The following is an 18,220-nucleotide window of genomic DNA, read 5'->3' as shown; positions in this document are numbered from 1 at the left end:
ACATGACAATTCTGTCAATTTACTGAAGATAAAGTTTACTGAAAATTTTTAAACTAAAAAACCCTATAGCTTTAACAGTTTTGCCAAGTTGTAATTTCACACTTTTTCACTGAGTAGCTATAGAAAACTGATCAACAATCCCTAGTTTGGTCTGAGAAGTCAAACAGATATCTGAGCCAAAAGCTGTACTACTCTCTTATTCTCTCATTAAATTTATGTTCCTACCTTTCCACTTAAAGAAAGGGGTAATGCATATACAGTATTAAGTAATGGATCAGTTTGGTGTAGTGATTACAATGCAGGCCTAGAAACTAGGAGACTATGAACTCTAGACTTTAACCAGACTCTCTCTCAGCCCAACCCACCACACAAGGTGGCTGTTATGGGAGGTAAGAGAAGGAGGAAGGACTATTCCTCCTTCAGTACCTTGGTTACTTACAAAGTAAAAATCAAATAAACATTTGAGCTATCATTCTCTAATCTCTAGCTGGCAAGTTCTTTGTGGCAAGTTAAAACAACAACAATCAGGTTGCTTCAGTGTTGTTAAGCCAACAGAATGGAAGCAGGCGTCTGTCATGGCCAATTTCAAATATATTGTAAAGAGAGAGGCAAAGAAAATAAATGGAAAAGGGAAATACAGGTGGAATGATTACCAATTATAAGACCCCAGTATCTGTAAAATACAATTTCAATTTAGGTGCCATATTAAAACTCCCCAGATATTTTAAAAGCATCTATGTTCATACCATGTTGTTACAGTATCTCAAAAATTGAAAGGAAAAAATGACTGGATTCAAAGATAAATATAATCTTTAATACAGTTAGTTGTTTGAGGGTTAATGCATCAAGTCTTATATTGTTCCACAAATCAAGATCACAAATCCACCATCAAAATTATATGTGAATATATCCACAATTCCAAACCAGAGATTACAAGAGAATCAGAACTCCATAATTTAAAACTTAAAGCATGGGTTACTATTTTTAATCTAAAGGGGCAAAGATTTAGAGTTGCACATATAACCGTCAACACTCTCTTTTCTACAGAGCCGTTTTTTCAGATGCAAGGCAATGGCTGTAACTACAGTCACTCTTAGTAAAGAAGCATTGGCCTACGTGATACGCTTCTCATCAGGAGGAGCCAGCAGTTGGGATGGGTGTTCTCGCCTGTCAGCAGTGAGGACCGAGTCACTTATTTAAAACTAGGATCCGCCCATTGGACTCCCAGTTCTGACGAATCTGAAAGACTCGATGTGATTCAATGTTTTGCTCAGGAGTGACCAATGAAAAAAGGGAATCCACTTGATTTGTGGTCATCTGCCCCTGGGGCTCTGGAGCCAACAGTCCTACTGCCACTCTGGTCTTAAGTAATGAGGGCTTAAAAAGCTCCAGGGGAAAGAGGGCAAGAGAGGTTGGTTGCCAAAGGATGGTGTCCTCATCTTCTGAAAGCTCAAGGGGTAATCCTTACACACATCCTGTTTGTAGTCCTGGATGTCTTCCTTAGAGATGTCTGATAGTTGGTCATTCTCCTATTGTTGTTGTTGTTGTTGTTAATTAGATTTGTATGCCGCCCCTCTCCGCAGACTAGGGGCAGTCTTGCACTGGTTAGGACTGAGAGATGAAGATCTTCCATGAAGCTGTGGTGATAGAGAAGCAACTAGAGATTGCAAATTGGTGGTGATACTGTGCTACACCGCCGCTGCTATCCATTGTTGGACACTGGCCTGATCAAAGGTTGTTGATGGGGGAGGGGGGCTTCTGGACCCTCCGATACTGGTCTAGAGATGGACCCTGGCTGTGATTGGTGATTGAGAGAGGCAAGGCCAATCTGAGGTGGGCCTAATTGAAGTTGTGGAGGCTGGGCCTGAGAAGAGCCCTGGTGACTGAAACCCGTAGGTCCCCAGAGGTTAGAGGAGACCGTGAGTGGTCTGAGGCCTCTAATATTTGTTCTGCCGGCGTGTTTCAACCGCCCATAATTACAGGGTAATTAGTCCAGGAAGACACACACCATACAATAAAAGGAAACCCCAAAAGTTTTTATAAACAGAAAAACAGAAACAGCTCCCTTTTTAAACATCAAAGAGATTTTCTGGTACACACAAGGCACAGGTTAAATGCAATCCAATTGCTCATCCAATAACTGGGAAATTGAGTCCAATTCTAAAGTCCAGAGAGTCCACACACAATCTTTAATAGCACAAAAACCACGATCTTGACGAAACAATGAATCAGATAAACTGCCATGAGGCTAAAACACCAGATTGCACTTTTATTTGTAGCACTAATTACAGCAGCCCCACCCAACCACAGGTGGCCTCATTTTCTCTTGTAATAATCCTTCAGTTGTTGTCTCCTATGCATCACTCTACGCATGCGTGGATGTGTCATTAATTCTTGTTCAGAATCCAAGGATGGTACAGATGATTGATCTCCTCCTGGGCTGTCTGCCAAACTCCCCTCTTCCCCGTCACTCTCGCTTCCTTGGTCAGAGGAGGTTTCGTCGGCAGATTTCATCGGGAGCAAAACAGGCCTGCGGCATGTGGATGTTTCTCCCACATCCACCTCCACATTCCTTGGGGCAGGAGGTGGGCCAGAGCTAACCACAACAATATTAAAGAACTATCCCCCAAAGCCCTGGTTGGACCTTGGAGAGGAGAGATAAATCTTGCAGCTCTTTCGTAAATTTTCTGGAAGGTGAGTTCCCTGCACTTCTCTGCCGTCAGGCATGGGGGAATTGAAATTTTTCCCTTCCCCTAGGCTTATAGAATTTATACATGGTGTGTATAAGGTTGCCCCTTGTTTGTATGATTGGTTTCTTAAATTGGGGTTTTTTAGATTATTTTTAATATTAGATTTGTTTACATTGTCTTCTTTATTGTTGTTAGCCGCCCCGAGTCTTTGGAGAGGGGCAGCATACAAATCTAATAAATAAATAAAATAAATAAATAAATATTTTATAGGGCAGTGATGGCGAGCCAATGGCATGCATGCCAGGTATGTATAGCCATATATGAGGGCACGCAAGGTATTGCCCTAAGTCAGTTCCAGCTTGCATGCACACACTGGCCAGCTGGTTTTGGGGCCTATTTTCAGCCATTTCCACTCTCCCCAGGCTTCAGGGGAACTTCCTGAAGCTTGGAGACGGCAAAAAATGGCCCAAAGGGTGAACCGGAAGTTTATTTCCAAACTTCTGGTTGGCCCATTCGGCCATTTTAAACTGTTTTTTTTTTAATATCTGTCCTGACCCAATCATGAACTACTACTAATATCTGTCTTTTGATAAATGGTTTTCATTCGATATCTATTTTTACTTTGGTTTATTCTACAATGTTTTGCCCTTTTAGTAAACTACACAAGGATTTTGCATGTGCATCTAAAAACAAAACAAAACAAATACTTATTTAAATGCAAAACATATGAAATACTAAAAACAAAAGAAAAGAAATACTTTTAATTAATAAATAAATACTTTTTTAAGTACAAAACAAAATACTTTTAATTAATAAATAAATCCACTGGATAAATTACATAAAATACAAATACAATCAAATAAAACTGATAGGCAAAATGACGCCACACATCAACAGAATCTTTACTGCCTTTTTGGTACTACCTGCTTCACTGCGCCACCTTTCTTTTTTCAATTGTTTTAATAAAAATGAAACAACATTCAAATATTATTAAAACTGACAGTTTCATTCAGGAGCAGACAAAAGGAATATTTCAGAGGAAGAATAATTATTTACAAGTGATAGTCAGTTGAGAGGGTCAAGCTGGTTTCTTAAGGAGGCATTTATAGATGCATTGAGGCTCCCTGACCTCATTATCAGTTAAGCCTTTTGAATTATTTCTTTAATACAACTATAGATTATGTGCTCACACTATACTAAATCAAGAAGCTGTCCAGAAAATGGGAGTTGCCCTTGTAGGGAAATCAACCCACTGAATAAGAGCAGTTGGATTACTCTTTATTCAGGCTGCCACACTTCAAATTTGTATACATTCTCCAGCTCTCTCTTTTCAAACCTTAGCTGTCAATTTAGAGCAGACTTTCTACACAATGAGACTATTTTCTACTCTTCAATGTTTGATTGTTGTGAGTCTCCCCACCACCACATTCTATCTGCAAGACTGCGCTTGTAAAAATCGATAATGTAATGAGGTTGGGTTTTTCCCCCAAAATAAGAAGAATATTTCAATTATATGATACAAAGGAATATAAAAAGTGACAGATCTAAATTATGTAAATGCGTATAACTCAAAACACATTAAAATGCATGATTTAGTAAATCTCCCGATTTAACACTGTAACAAAGCAATTAAGGCTATCAATGATTACAAGTGGTAATAAAATTAACCAGTTCCAGAACTGGGAAACCTCTCAATGTCAGTCTGCTGGAATAAACAAAACTGCATTTGTTTCTACCCATCTGTTTCTGGAATGATGATGAGGAGGATGTTGATGTAACTGTGATACCCATTGTCATCGGGGCACTTGGTACCATGTCCAAGAATTTCACAAAACACATCAAGAAATTGCAGCTTGCTACAATAACAGCAGCATAACTGTAAAAACCTCTGCTACTCGGAACATCATATATTTTAAAAGGATACTTGGTTGATACCTAGGACATTGGGAGCAACCCGTATCAACCATTAGTAGCAGTCAGTGGTATTTGTGACGCTTTTTTAAATGTTCAGTTGACCGAATATCATATTTAATGAATAAAAGTAATAATAACAACAATAACAACAACTAACCATCGGAATTGACAAAATCTCTCTCTGTCAATTGCAAAAGGCCTTTTTACTGGGATCGGCATACATAATTCGCCGCTACATCACGCAGTCGTAGGTGCTTTGGAAGCGCCCGACTGGGGATGAAATACTAAATCTAGCATAGTGGTCTCATTTGCTGTGTTGTATTGTTGAAATAATATAAAAACAAAAGAAAGTAACAGAAATGGACAGAAAACAAATCCAGATGGAAACAAGGGGGGAAAGGGGAGGTGACACCAGCAGAGTCAGGATCGACATTTTCTGAATTTTTTCCCAAAAGGTTTGCCATCATTATGCTAGTACAGATGAAACTCAAAAAATTAGAATATCATACAAAAGTTCATTTATTTCAGTAATGCAACCTAAAAGGTGAAATATATGAGCCATGATTTGTCATAATTGTGATGATTATGGGTTACAGCTCATGAAAATCTCAAATACTACCATCTTAGAAAATTAGAATATTACATGCGATCAATAAAACAAAAATTGCACATAGAACAATAGCGGACTTCTGAAAAGTATAAGCATGCATATGTACTCAGAACTTAGTTTACATCAATTACTGCCTCAATGCGGTGTGGCATGGAAGCTATCAGCCTGTAGCACTGTTGGGGTATTATGGAAGACCAGGATGCTTCAATAGCGGCCTTCAGCTCTTCTGCATTGTTCAGTCTCATGTCTCTCATCTTTCCATTGGCAATACCCCATAATTCTCTGTGGGGTTCAGGTTAGGGGAGTTTGCTGGTCAATCAAACACAGTAATCCTATGGTCATTGAACCAGGTTTTGGTGCTTTTGGCAGTGTGGGCAGGTGCCAAGCCCTTCTGGAAAATTGAAGTCGGTATCCCCATAAAGCTCAGCTGCGGAAAGAAGTATGAAGTGATCCAAAGTCTTGTGGTAGACGACTACATTGACCCTGGACTTAATGAAGCACAGTGGACTAATACCAGCAGATGACATGGCTCCCCAATGGAAACTTCACGCTAGACTTCAAGCATCTTGCTGTGTGTGCCTCTCTATTTTTCCTCCATACTCTGGGTCCTTGGTTTCCAAATGAGATGCATAAGTTTCCACAGTCTGTGTTGATTTGGGGAGCTGTAGCTCATAATCATCACAATTATGACAAATGACGGCTTGAACTATCTTGCCTTGCATTTAATGAGTGTCTCTCATTTATGTTTCACCTTTTAAGCTGCATTACTGAAATAAATGAACTTTTGCATGATATTCTAATTTTTCAAGTTTCACCTGTGTATGAGCTGAAGGTCTCAAACCTCTCCTTGAAGTATTTTGGGTCCATACTCTAGCTTTGCTGCCCCCTATCTTCTGGGAAGCATATCACCGGGCTTTCTACTTTTATCATCAGTTTGGCTTTTCTGTCAAATGTAAAGAAAAAATAAAGATAAGAAACACACAAACTCTGTGGTGTTTCTTCCTATCTCTCTGCTGTTGAAGCGTGGATAAATGGAATCATCTCTTTCTTCTCCTTTTCCCTTTGGGAGGCAGACCAATCTTACCAAAAAATAAATAAAATCAATCATTGTTTAAAAAATGGAAAAGAAGGAATGCAAAAATCCCTTTTAACTTAGTCACATGCAAAAGGCATCCAGCAGCAAAAGAAATAAAATATACAAAGCTGTTCAACTCAATTTAAAAGAATCTTCCACAGAAAAACCTTATGGGCAGATCACAAAAAGATGCTGTTCTGTTTCTAATTTAGAGGCAATTTTGCTATAAAAAATAAAGTATTATTTGGTTCTATTGTTTATTAGTATATTTAAAGTATTTGGAAGTTCTACTGTATAACAAATGTAGTTCATTTTACTATGTATTTGTATTTCACGTTAGAAAAGAATTAAGTTAAATAAAACACACAATTACAGAGCTTATGCCAAGAAAATAAATACAGGGTCGAAGTATTAAGCTTTAGCAATACAGTGAACCCTCGATCATCGCGAGGGTTCCGTTCCAGGACCCCAAGCGATGATCGATTTTTCGCGAAGTAGCGGTGCGGAAGTAAAAACACCATCTGCGCATGCGCAGATGGTGTTTTTACTTCCACCGCCGCCCGCCCTTCGCCCGCCCACCCCGTTGCTCGCGCCTGGGGTTTCCTGGGGAGCGGAGCCGGGGTGTCCCCAAGCGCGCGCGCGTTGCTGGGGCCGCTTCCCAGCTGGGGAGCGGAGCCGGGGTTTCCCCAAGCGCGCGCGCGTTGCTGGGGCCGCTCCCCAGCTCGGGAGCGGATCTGGGGTTTCCCCAAGCGCGCGCGCGTTGCTGGGGCCGCTTCCCAGCTGGGGAGCGGCCCCAGCAACGCGCGCGCGCTTGGAGAAACCCCGGCTCCGCTCCCCAGCTGGGGAGCGGCCCCAGCAACGCGCGCGCACGCTTGGAGAAACCCCGGCTCCGCTCCCCAGCTGGGGAGCAGCCCCAGCAACGCGCGCGCGCTTGGAGAAACCCCGGCTCCGCTCCCCAGCTGGGGAGCGGCCCCAGCAACGCGCGCGCGCTTGGGGAAACCCCAGCTCCGCTCCCCAGCTGGGCAGCGGAGCTGGGGTGTCCCCGCGCGTGCCGCCCGCCCGCCCACGCCGTTGCTCGCGCCGCCGCTGGGGTCTTACGGGGCAAGAGGGGGAAGACCCAGGGAAGCCGCCCAGCTTCCCAGCTGGGGAACTCCACCATCTACGCATGCGTGGCCATAGAAAAAAAGGCACACATGCGCAAATGGTGGAGTTTACTTCTGGGTTGAAAACTCGCGAAATAGCCCTTTCGCGATGCTTGAGGACGCGAAACTCGAGGGTTCACTGTATACAATAAAATATAGATTAAAATTCTAAGTGTTCTGTGTAGGTTTGTTTACCTTAGAGATAAACAAATTCCTTGAGTTTTATAAAGTTTCTAATGGATTTAAGCCTTTACTCAGAGTAAAATGGTCTCTTATTTTACCAACACTAATACACAACAGCTACTTTGTTCTAAAAGGATCAACAATTTTTCTGCCTAGCAGAAACAAAATGGCTTAGGTGTAACCTCACTGTATATGCAAACTCTTTGAATGCACAGTGGAACAGAGATACCACTAGCTATCAATGGGGCAAGCCTACCATTTCACTTATTCGGCCAATTATGAAATCTGATAGTGCTGAACTGCAACACTAGATAGATTCTCCTTAGAATCAAGTTTGACTCCTAGTGACTCCATGGATAAAGCCATGGAGGTCTGCTGGCAATTAGTAATGGTTTGCAACTCCTTTCAAGGTTATGGTATTTTTCAGAGTATTTTTTCCCATTTAAAAAGGGTGAAAATTTGGGTGCATCTTATACACCAAACGTAGCCCCGTCTGAAATGGAGATTTCACAGCCTGAAAAAATGCCTCTGAAATGGAGGTTTCACAGGCTGAAAAAGCAAGGTACAGAGCTCACAACCAATGAACCTGTTGCTAAAGTTCACCTTTGGAACAGCTGATTGGGGATATTCAGTAAGGCCATCCACTCCCCAGTCGGCTCTTTTCTTATTTTGCTCCGGTGCATCTTATACTGTAGTCTGAAAAATACGGTAGTTTGTTTCTTGGTGTGCTTATTTTTTAGTCTATATTTCAACCTATATGTTTCAACCTTGGCAACTTGCCCCCACCCTCCTCGCCTTTCAAAAGCTCCTTTAAAACCCACCTCTGCCGTCAGGCATGGGGGAACAGAGATATTCTTTCCCCCTAGGCCTTTACAATTTATGCATGGTATGTTTGTTTGTATGTATGTTTGGTTTTACAATAAGGTTTTTTTTAGTTGTTTTAGTATTGGATTTATATGCTGTTTTTTATTACTTTTGTTAGCCGCCCCGAGTCTACGGAGAGGGGCGGCATACAAATCCAATAAAAATAATAATAATAATAATAATAATAATAATAATAATAATAATAATAATAATAATAATAATAATGTGTGGACTTCAACTCCCAAAATTCCATAGCCAGCATGTTGCGGTATCCCACAGATTTGGTATTTCCTAATGATTTTTATTTTTATCCAAGGATATATGGTAGGAGGGAGTGCTTTGTTAATCTGGCATGACCCAAAAAAAATCAGGACTCTTGCTAGCATTTTTTCCCAACTAACCAATGTTATTAAAAGGCGTATGCTTGTATGAGTCAGATAAGGTACTATCAGACTCCTGATTTCTTAGCCAAGTATTAATTAGACTGAGCTTTTGGGATCAGCCAAGGCTGGGCAGGTGCTCTAGCACTTTTTTATTCATATATGTGTGAAAGGCCACACACAGCGAGGAAGCAAAAGTATTTACTTGTTTACTAGAATGTAAACAATATTGTTTACAATGCACATGTTCTGTCGGGCTCTATGGTAGACTCCTCCCAAAAATTCACAGGTACAAATTTCAGACACACACACGTTTGAAAATTCAAAACAATGTTCTTTATAATGAAAATCCACTTAAACCAAGCCCTCTTTTGGTATAGCAAAGAGCACTGGTCTCCAAACAAACTGGTAATTTATACAAGTCCCTTATCAGTTCTGTAATACTTAGCTTGCAGCTGTGAGGCAATTCACAGTCCTTCTTCTTTCACAAAGTGACACACACTTTGCTCTGGTTTAGTTTCAAAGCGGGGAAAAATCAGCACACACAAAAAGTCAAAGTCAGTAAAGCAGTCACGAAACACAAAGATCAGATAATCCTCCACAATGGCCAAACCCACAGGCTGCTATTTATAGCAGCCTCACTAATTACCACAGCCCCACCCAACCACAGGTGGCCTTTGATAATAATCTCTCAGCTGTTGTTGCCTATGCATCGCTCTCCGCATGCGTGGCTGTATCATTAACTCTTGTTCTAAATCCAAGGAGGAGCTAGATAATTGATCTCCTTCTGAGCTGTCTGCCACACTCTCCTCCTCCCTGTCACTCATGTCTTCTTGGTCAGAGGAGCTGTCATCATCAGATTCTCCCCCACATCCACAGTCCTTGGGGCAGGAGCTGGGCCAGAGCTAACCACAACAGCACATAATATACATTCTAGCAAAACTTGTTTGCTAGCATGTATATTATGTGGCATTACTAGAAGTCTTGGGGACTAAGAATGAACATATCACAATATTAGTGTGCTGGGAATTTAAAAGTTTAAACTCCCAACACACTATTGCACTCCCAGCACACTTCACAATTCAATTTTGTGAATGTATTACAATACTAGTTTGCTGGGAGTTTAAGAGTTTAAATTTCCAGCACACTATTGCACTCTCAGCACAGTTCACAATTCACAGTATTGTGAATATATGACAATACTAGTATGCTGGGAGTTTAAAGATTTAAACTCCCAGCACACTAGTTTACAAAGTGGAGATTGTGGACAGTTCATGGTGCTATTTAAAACCATAGACCAGAATCTTCATGCCCTTTGAGACAACCTCATAACACTACTTATGATAAAACTTCAATGTCTTTGGCCATTCCAGAGACTTGGATTTCTGGAGCCAAAGATAGATACAGTATTAATAAGCTTGAGACTGACTGCTCAGGGTGCCCTTTTCTGTCCTAGGTATTTGCTATTTGCTATTCCCAATAATATCAGATACAGTGATACCTTGTCTTACAAAGTTAATTGGTTCCGGGACGAGGTTCTTAAGATGAAAAGTTTGTAAGACAAAACAATGTTTCCCATAGGAATCAATGGAAAAGCGATTAATGCGTGCAAGCCCAAAATTCACCCTTTTTGCCAGCCGAAGCGCCCGTTTTTGCGCGGCTGGGATTCCCCTGCAGCATCACAAAAACACGGAAGTCCGGAGGTGGGGTTTCCCATGGAGGGGAGCCTCAGGAGAATCCCAGCGCAAAAACGGGTGCTTTGCTGGCAATGGAAGTCGCGGGGCATCCCAGCAGTGGCGGTGGGTTTGTAAGGTGAAAATAGTTTGTAAGAAGAGGCAAAAAAAATCTTAAACCCCAGGTTTGTATCTCAAAAAGTTTGTATGACGAGGCGTTTGTAAGACGAGGTATCACTGTACTCAATTTGCCAGCACCTGACAACATAACAGAAGATAGGAATATCTCCATTTTATTCTGTACTTCAGTTCTGCCAAAGTTTCAGTAGCAGAACAAAAACCAATGGTAATATTCCATTTTTAATTTCAAAACTGTTCATCTACAAACAAAAAAGTTACTTCTACTCTTGGTACTTTCTAATAAGCAGAATAAACACAAGCTCCATTAGGAGAAACAACACCAGGAGTCCTTTTGATTTAAATCTGGCTGTACCAAATGTTCAAAATTAACTTTACTGAAAAAACAGTATGTCCAAGTGAAGAATACCAATACCTCATACACCCACTGTAACACCTGCTTGAGACTTTCCTTGTCACTGAATGGACAGGCAGATGGAAAGAAAAACAGACATGGAAAAGTTACACCATTTGAAAAGTATGCTTATTTTTGAAACAGAGATCAGTGTGGGCTAATTCAATGAATGCTGATTTTGCTTTAAACTCTGCTTCCACATGTGATCAGATAATTGCCAGTAGTCCATTTATCCACATTGCTGTTTGCATTGAGTTCTTCTCACATCACAATAAGGTAACATCCTCTGTTGTGGTTAGCTCTGCCCCAGCTCCTGCCCCAAGCTCCTGCCCCAATGTGCATGTGGATGTGGGGGAGACATCCACATGCCGCAGGCCTGTTTAGCTCCCGATGGAATCTGCCGATGAAGCCTCCTCTGACCAAGGAAGCATGAGTGACAGGGAAGAAGGGAGTTTGGCAGACAGCCAGGGAGGAGATCAATCATCTGTATCATCCTTGGATTCTGAACAAGAATTAATGACACATCCATGCATGCGTAGAGTGATGCATAGGAGACAACAACTGAAGGATTATTACAAGAGAAAATGAGGCCACCTGTAGTTGGGTGGGGCTCCAGTAATTAGGGCTACTGCTACAAATAGCAGCGTGTGGGTTTGGCCGTTGTGAAAGAGTATCTGATCGCAGTTCTTCAGGAATCCTGTGTTGCTGTTTTCTGGACTTTGTTTGTTGATTTTTCACGCCTTTGAAACCAAAGCAGAGCAATGTGTGTGTGTTTCTCACTTCATTGGAAGAAGAAGGGTGTGAAGTTTCTTCACAGCTGCTAGCTAAGTACTTAATGACTGCTTAAGGGAAATTGTACAGACTACCCTGTTGTTTTGGGACAAGTGCTCTTTGCAACACAAAAAGAGTGCTTAGTTTATTTTGAATTTTGTGATAAAGAACATTGTTTTGAATTTTCAAACGTATGTGTGTCTGAAATTTGTACCCTTGAATTTTCGGGAGGCTCCTACCAGAGAGCTCGACAGAACATCCTATAGCCTAGTTCCCAATCCATAAGGAGAGCAAGAGGTACCTGGTAATGTAGGAGACTCAATCTACCTCTGGATCATGCACTGCAACTTATTTCCTACTTCACTGATCAGTTCTCTCCCTTTCCCATGCATCTTCCTGCTTGACTTCACTCCTGTCATCCCCTTCTACTGCCAGCTGTTTTTAGAAGTATTTCTAATCGCTGAGGTAGAGCAATGTTGCAGTTCAAGGACCATGGAAAATTCTTGGGAAACATGGCCATTAAACTTGGCCTAATAATTTAAAAGCAAGTGAGACAAAGAACAGCTACTAACTGGTGGGATGTGATTCAGATAAGCTGAACAACTAAAGATGGGGAGATAGTTCTTGTCCGAATGCTTTTCCATTACCTTTTGTTTTAACTCTATGCATGCTAACTCTAAAAATTTTGTTGAACGTTATGCTATTTTAAATATACAGTGTTCCCTCGATTTTCACTAGTTCGAACTTCGCGGAAAGTCTATACCACGGTTTTTCAAAAATATTAATTAAAAAATACTTCGCGGTTTTCCCCTTATACCACGGTTTTTCCCGCCCGATGACGTCATATGTCATCATCAAACTTTCGTCCGCATTTAATAAATATTTTTTTAAATAAACTTTAATAAATAAACATGGTGAGTAATAATCTAAATGGTTGCTAAGGAAATTGTAATTTAGAGGTTTAAAGTGTTAAGGGAAGGCTTGTGATACTGTTCATAGCCAAAAATAGTGTATTTACTTCCGCATCTCCACTTCGCGGAAATTCGACTTTCACTGGTGGTTTTGGAACGCATCCCCCGTGAAAATTGAGGGAACACTGTACATCAATATTTTTAAATGGGTAAACATTAAAATGTAATAGACTGGGGTGCCACCTATAGATTATCTTCTTGATCAATTCTTGATTTAGATTTTAAAGGAAGTCTATGTCATAAACTATTCCAGATAGATTCATCAAGTTTATCTTTGGAAATTTAGGGAGAACCTGCTGTGCTTAATAAAAAGAGTGTTATGTAATACTAAATTTCTTTGCTTTAAAAATAGTTGTACACCATTTTTCAAAAGCTCTAAAGGCTAAAGTGATTAACTTTAGACAGAAATGCATGCTTTAATGATTCCTTTGAAGTCAAGACAGAATTTATTCACAAGTAACAGTGTTTCCATCAAAAATTAAATCTCTCAATTCACCAAAACCTCTATAATTCCATTCTGTACATTGGACACACTAGTTAGGGAGCCAAGCCTATTCATTCACACCAGATCCTAACAGCCATCAAGCATCAGGACAGCTCACTAGAGCATCACTTGGTAAGCAAGTCAAGACATACAGTAAAACAAATACATCGATTATACCTGGCCATATGCCATTGAATGTCCCCTCTTAGCAATTTTATGTAGATGTTAAATAGAAGAGGGGGAAAGAGTATAAAGCTCTGAGGAACCGAACATACTGCAAGTGTAGCACACAATATTCAGAAAAATGAAAGAAAAATATGATAAGAGAGTGTCCAACTTTCCATCCCTAAAGTTAGTCCAGGGGTTACTAGGAGTAATCATATCAAAAACTGTTAAGTCAAAGAGAATCAGAAGAATTGTACCACTGCTCTTGAGTTAAAATGGTATATAGACCTGAATGGGAGGCAGGGAAGTCTATCTTGCAGGACTAAGAATAAGGGTCTTCGGAGAGGAACAGTATACAAATCTAATAAATGATGATGATGATGATGATGATGATGATGATGGTGGTGGTGATGATAATAATAATAATAATAATAATAATAATAATAATAATAATAATAATAATAATAATATAGAAATTATGCCCCCCTTTTGGTGGAGGGGTATGAATGTTGTTTGGTGGTGGGCACGTAACACTGAGCACATTGTTATGTGTTGTGTGAATGTTTAATGATTATATTGTTATTATGAAAATCAATTAAAAATTATTTTAAAAAGAAGAATTGGACCACCACTATCTTAATCTTGGGAGAGGTCAATCATAAAGCTTATTATTATCTCAATACTCTATTCCACTCTGAAATCTATCTATAAAAAATACAGGCTACTTTTTCCCAGTGTCCTCTGGACCAGTGTTTTTCAACCAGTGTGCCGTGGCACACTAGTGTGCCGCGAGACATGGTCAGGTGTGCCGCGAAGCTCAGAGAGAAAGAAAACAAGAGAGAGAGAAAGAAAGAGAGAGAAAGAGAAAGAGAGAGAGAGAAAGAAAACAAGAGAAAGAAAACAAGAGAAAGAAAGACAGAGAAAGAAAGCAAGAGAGAGAGAAAGAAAACAAGAGAGAAAGAAAGACAGAGAAAGCAAGCAAGAGAGAGAGAAAGCAAGAGAGAGAGAAAGAGAATAAGAGAGAAAGAAAGCAAGAGAGCAAGAAACAAAGCAAGAGAGAGAGAGAGAAAGAGAGGGAGGGAAGGTGGGAGAGAGAAAAACATGGAGGGAGGGAGGGAAGGTGGGAGAGAGAAAAACATGGAGGGAGGGAGAAAGAAATAGAGCAAAAAAGAGGAAAGAAGGAAGAGAGAAAGAAAGAAGGATGGAGAGAGAAAAAAAAGAGGGAGGAGAGAAAGAGGGAGGAAGAAATAGAGCGAAAGGAAGAGAGAATTTTTGTCCAAACTTTTTTTAGCCCCCCCCCCCCTTCAATGTGCCCCATGGTTTTGTAAATGTAAAAAATGTGCCGCGGCTCAAAAAAGGTTGAAAATCACTGCTCTGGACGATCCTGTACCACTTGTCCAAAAAGGAGAGATTGAAAACTGGATGAAAACTGTCCTTTGAATCAAATGTTGATTTCTTAAGACAGAAGTACATGGACACCTCTTTCAAGGATAGAAAACTCTGGTCACTCAAGGAACAACTTACTACTGTTTTGAACCATTATGGGCACAATTCCCTCTTAAGCCAAGAAGGAAACAGATCTAGCTATCAGATGGATATACTCTAGGGACGCTGTCCACTTCCCCAAGATATAAAAATCTAAACTCCTCCCAGAGAACAAAACATGACCAGTCTCAATTATTTCACTAAGACATGCAAAGTCAGATCAAACTTGTCGGATTTGAGCAATTTTATCTATCAGATGCCTTGCAAAATCCTTACAGGAATCATTAAAATGTTTAGGCTTCTCCCTTCCTAAAAAAAGGGAGGAAAAGCCTAAAAAGGGGCAACTGAAGAGTACACTGTGCACAAAGAAAGAGAAGAAAAATAATTACATAATAATAACAACAACAACAGATTTGGAAGGGACCTTGGAGGTCTTCTGGTCCAATCCCCTTCTTACGCAGGAAACCCTACACCACTTCAGACAAATGGTTATCCAACATCTTAAAAACTTTCAGTGTTGGAGCATTCACAACTTCTGGAGGCAAGCTGTTCCACTGATTAATTGTTCTAACTGTCGGGAAATTTCTCCTTAGTTCTAAGTTACTTCTCTCCTTGATTAGTTTCCACCCATTGCTTCTCAGGTGCTTTGGAGAATAGGTTGACTCCCTCTTCTTTGTGGCAACCCCTGAGATACTGGAACACTGCTATCATGTCTCCCCTTGTCCTTCTTTTCATTAAACTAGCTAAATTTTCCCCCTGGTCCTTCTTTTCATTAAACTAGCTAAATTTTGCTGCAGTTATTTCAGTTGTCACCACAGTAATTTAGGCTTCTGCTCATATCCATTCAGACTTGCTCTCAATCTTTCTCCACTGGTATTCTAGCTCTCTCTTTTGCCACTTCTTTTCCAGAGGAATCTTAGGATCACCAGAGAGAAAGAGGTCATTCACGAGCAAGCCCAGGCTTTTATTATCATGTGACCATCAATGAGAATTGGGTCACTGACCATCTGAGTTAGGTTCATGCTCATTATGGTGTCCCATGAACTCTCAAGCTGGCTCAAAGTTTAAGAGTTTTAAGTTTCAGAGTTGAAGGCAGGTTGAGGTCTTCCATCAATATAAGCTCAGAAACTTTGATTACCAATCCGGGCACAGCTTTAAGTAGGGAAGAACAACAGAACAGTCCCAACTGATCTCTTGAGCCCAACTTCACACATGGTCTCACACTCAGTTATCTGGGGAGAAATGCTTCTACAATAGCAATAGCAATACCATTTAGACTTATATACCTCTTAGTGCTTTACAATATTCCTTCATCTGACAACAGCCATTCCATCCTCAGTTCCATAGCCTTAAAATCATGTCCATAGACAATTCCAGTTGGTTATAACTCTGAGTGGGCAACATCCCCTTCTACACTCATCCATGTCTTGCTAATGCATGTCGCATCTACCCTCCCACTCACAATGAAATCATGGATGAATTAAACTTTATTGCAGGAAAATCTGGTAGCATCTGGAAGTGAGGCCTCCAAGTTTCTGATTATATGGCAGGAGGAACACAAGGGCTGAAAAGCTGTATCATGTGATACTTCAAATCAGCCTTCTCCCACTATGGCTCCTATCGGCTCTAACAACTCCACCTCAAAAGACCTAGGCCCAGGCTTTGGGGCCTGTATAAAATCAGTATCAAAAAGTCCCCACATATCAGCTTCATCTACCAGACCAGGGTATCTACGAGACCGCCTTCTGCCGCACGAATCCCAGCGACTGGTTAGGTCCCACAGAGTTGGTCTCCTCCAGGTCCCGTCAAGTAACAATGTCAATTGGCGGGATCCAGGGGAAGAGCCTTCTCTGTGGCAGCCCCGACCCTCTGGAATCAGCTCCCTCCAGAGATTAGAATTGCCCCCACCCTCCTTGCCTTTCGTAAACTCCTTAAAACCCACCTTTGTCGTCAAGCGTGGGGGAACTGAAACATCTCTCCCTGCCTATGTAGTTTTTTGTGTATGATATGACTGTATGTATGTTTTCATATATTTGGGTTTCTTGTTTTTTAGACTTTTTAAATGTATTATTGTTATTTTAGATTCTAACTATTAGATTTGTCATTATATATTGTTTTTATCATTGCTGTAAGCCGCCCCGAGTCTGCAGAGGGGTGGCATACAAATATTATTATTATTATTATTATTATTATTATTATTATTATTATTATTATTAATAATAATATAATAATAACAACAACATTCAACAGCTTCCCCAGAGCTCTGATCTACCCATTCATGTTTCCCAATTAAAAAATAAATAAAGTCCAACAGTGACATGTTCTTAATATAATTCATGATAACTTTAGGAATCACTAAATTGTTTTCAAGGTGTTTACAGAACAATTGCTTTAGTATTTGATCAGATTTTTTTTCTCCTCTTTCTAAAGGAAAGAATATTTATCTCTTCCAGACATCTGGTACTTCAATCATTCTCTTACTTAGGTCTTTTAAAAGATAAGAACAGAGCTTCAGCCAGACACCGTCAAAGGATTTGTTTGGTATCCTAGAATGCAATTCATCTATCTCTTGAGATTTAAACTCTTTCAAAGTAAATAGATCTTTGACTATATTTCTCTCAAGATTCAAGCTGGAACTATGTCCCTTGAATCTGTTTGTCATAAACACCCAGTGGAAGAGGTATCCTCTTAGGGAAAATTAAGCAAAATGGGAACTGAATAATTCTGCTTTTGTTATCTTGTTTATGCCATCTTCTCTCAACAACTCAGTTTATTTTTCTTATATTTTCCAATATGTTTGAAAAAAACTTACCAATTTCAGTTCATTTTGAGTTTTAATCTTCTTGATAATATGTCTACGAAACGAAGCTAATAATACAGATTCGTTTTATTCCTCTTTCTGTCTTCTATTTGTGGTATGGGTTTTTTTTTTTTGAAATTCACTAAATATCAGCTTCTGCCCTTTTCCATTTTTCTTCTTTGTTGGACTTGTGTGCAGTTTTGCTTTTAGTCCTTCCAGTTTTGACTCATTTTTTCCATTAACTGTTCCTGCCATGTAATCCATTTTCTTCAATTTCAAGGTAGATGTATGATTTCATTTCATTTTAATTTCCCCGTAAAATCAAGAAGCGCAGTATTATTACACAATTACTTTTACCCAAAGTTAATTCTCCAATTAATTCATGTCTGATTACTGTGCCTTTCTTGTTGGTTATAATCACGTCAGAAAAGGCTGATTTCCTTACTGTAAAAGAAAAGCTGTTTTTTTTTGTATTATTCTT

General features: G+C 40.1%; 1 protein-coding gene across 1 annotated transcript in view; it reads right to left on the bottom strand.

The window, feature by feature from the left end:
- The window catches only part of BRF1 (BRF1 general transcription factor IIIB subunit), a 319,000-nt gene that overhangs the window by 183,946 nt on the left and 116,834 nt on the right, over positions 1 to 18,220 (bottom strand). The gene's annotated exons all lie outside the window — the stretch shown is intronic.

The sequence above is a fragment of the Erythrolamprus reginae genome, chromosome 1 (genome assembly GCF_031021105.1).
Source record: "Erythrolamprus reginae isolate rEryReg1 chromosome 1, rEryReg1.hap1, whole genome shotgun sequence".
Taxonomy (NCBI): domain Eukaryota; kingdom Metazoa; phylum Chordata; class Lepidosauria; order Squamata; family Dipsadidae; genus Erythrolamprus; species Erythrolamprus reginae.
The sequence above is the reverse complement of the archived record's forward strand: the minus strand, read 5'-3'. Positions and strand labels throughout refer to the sequence as shown.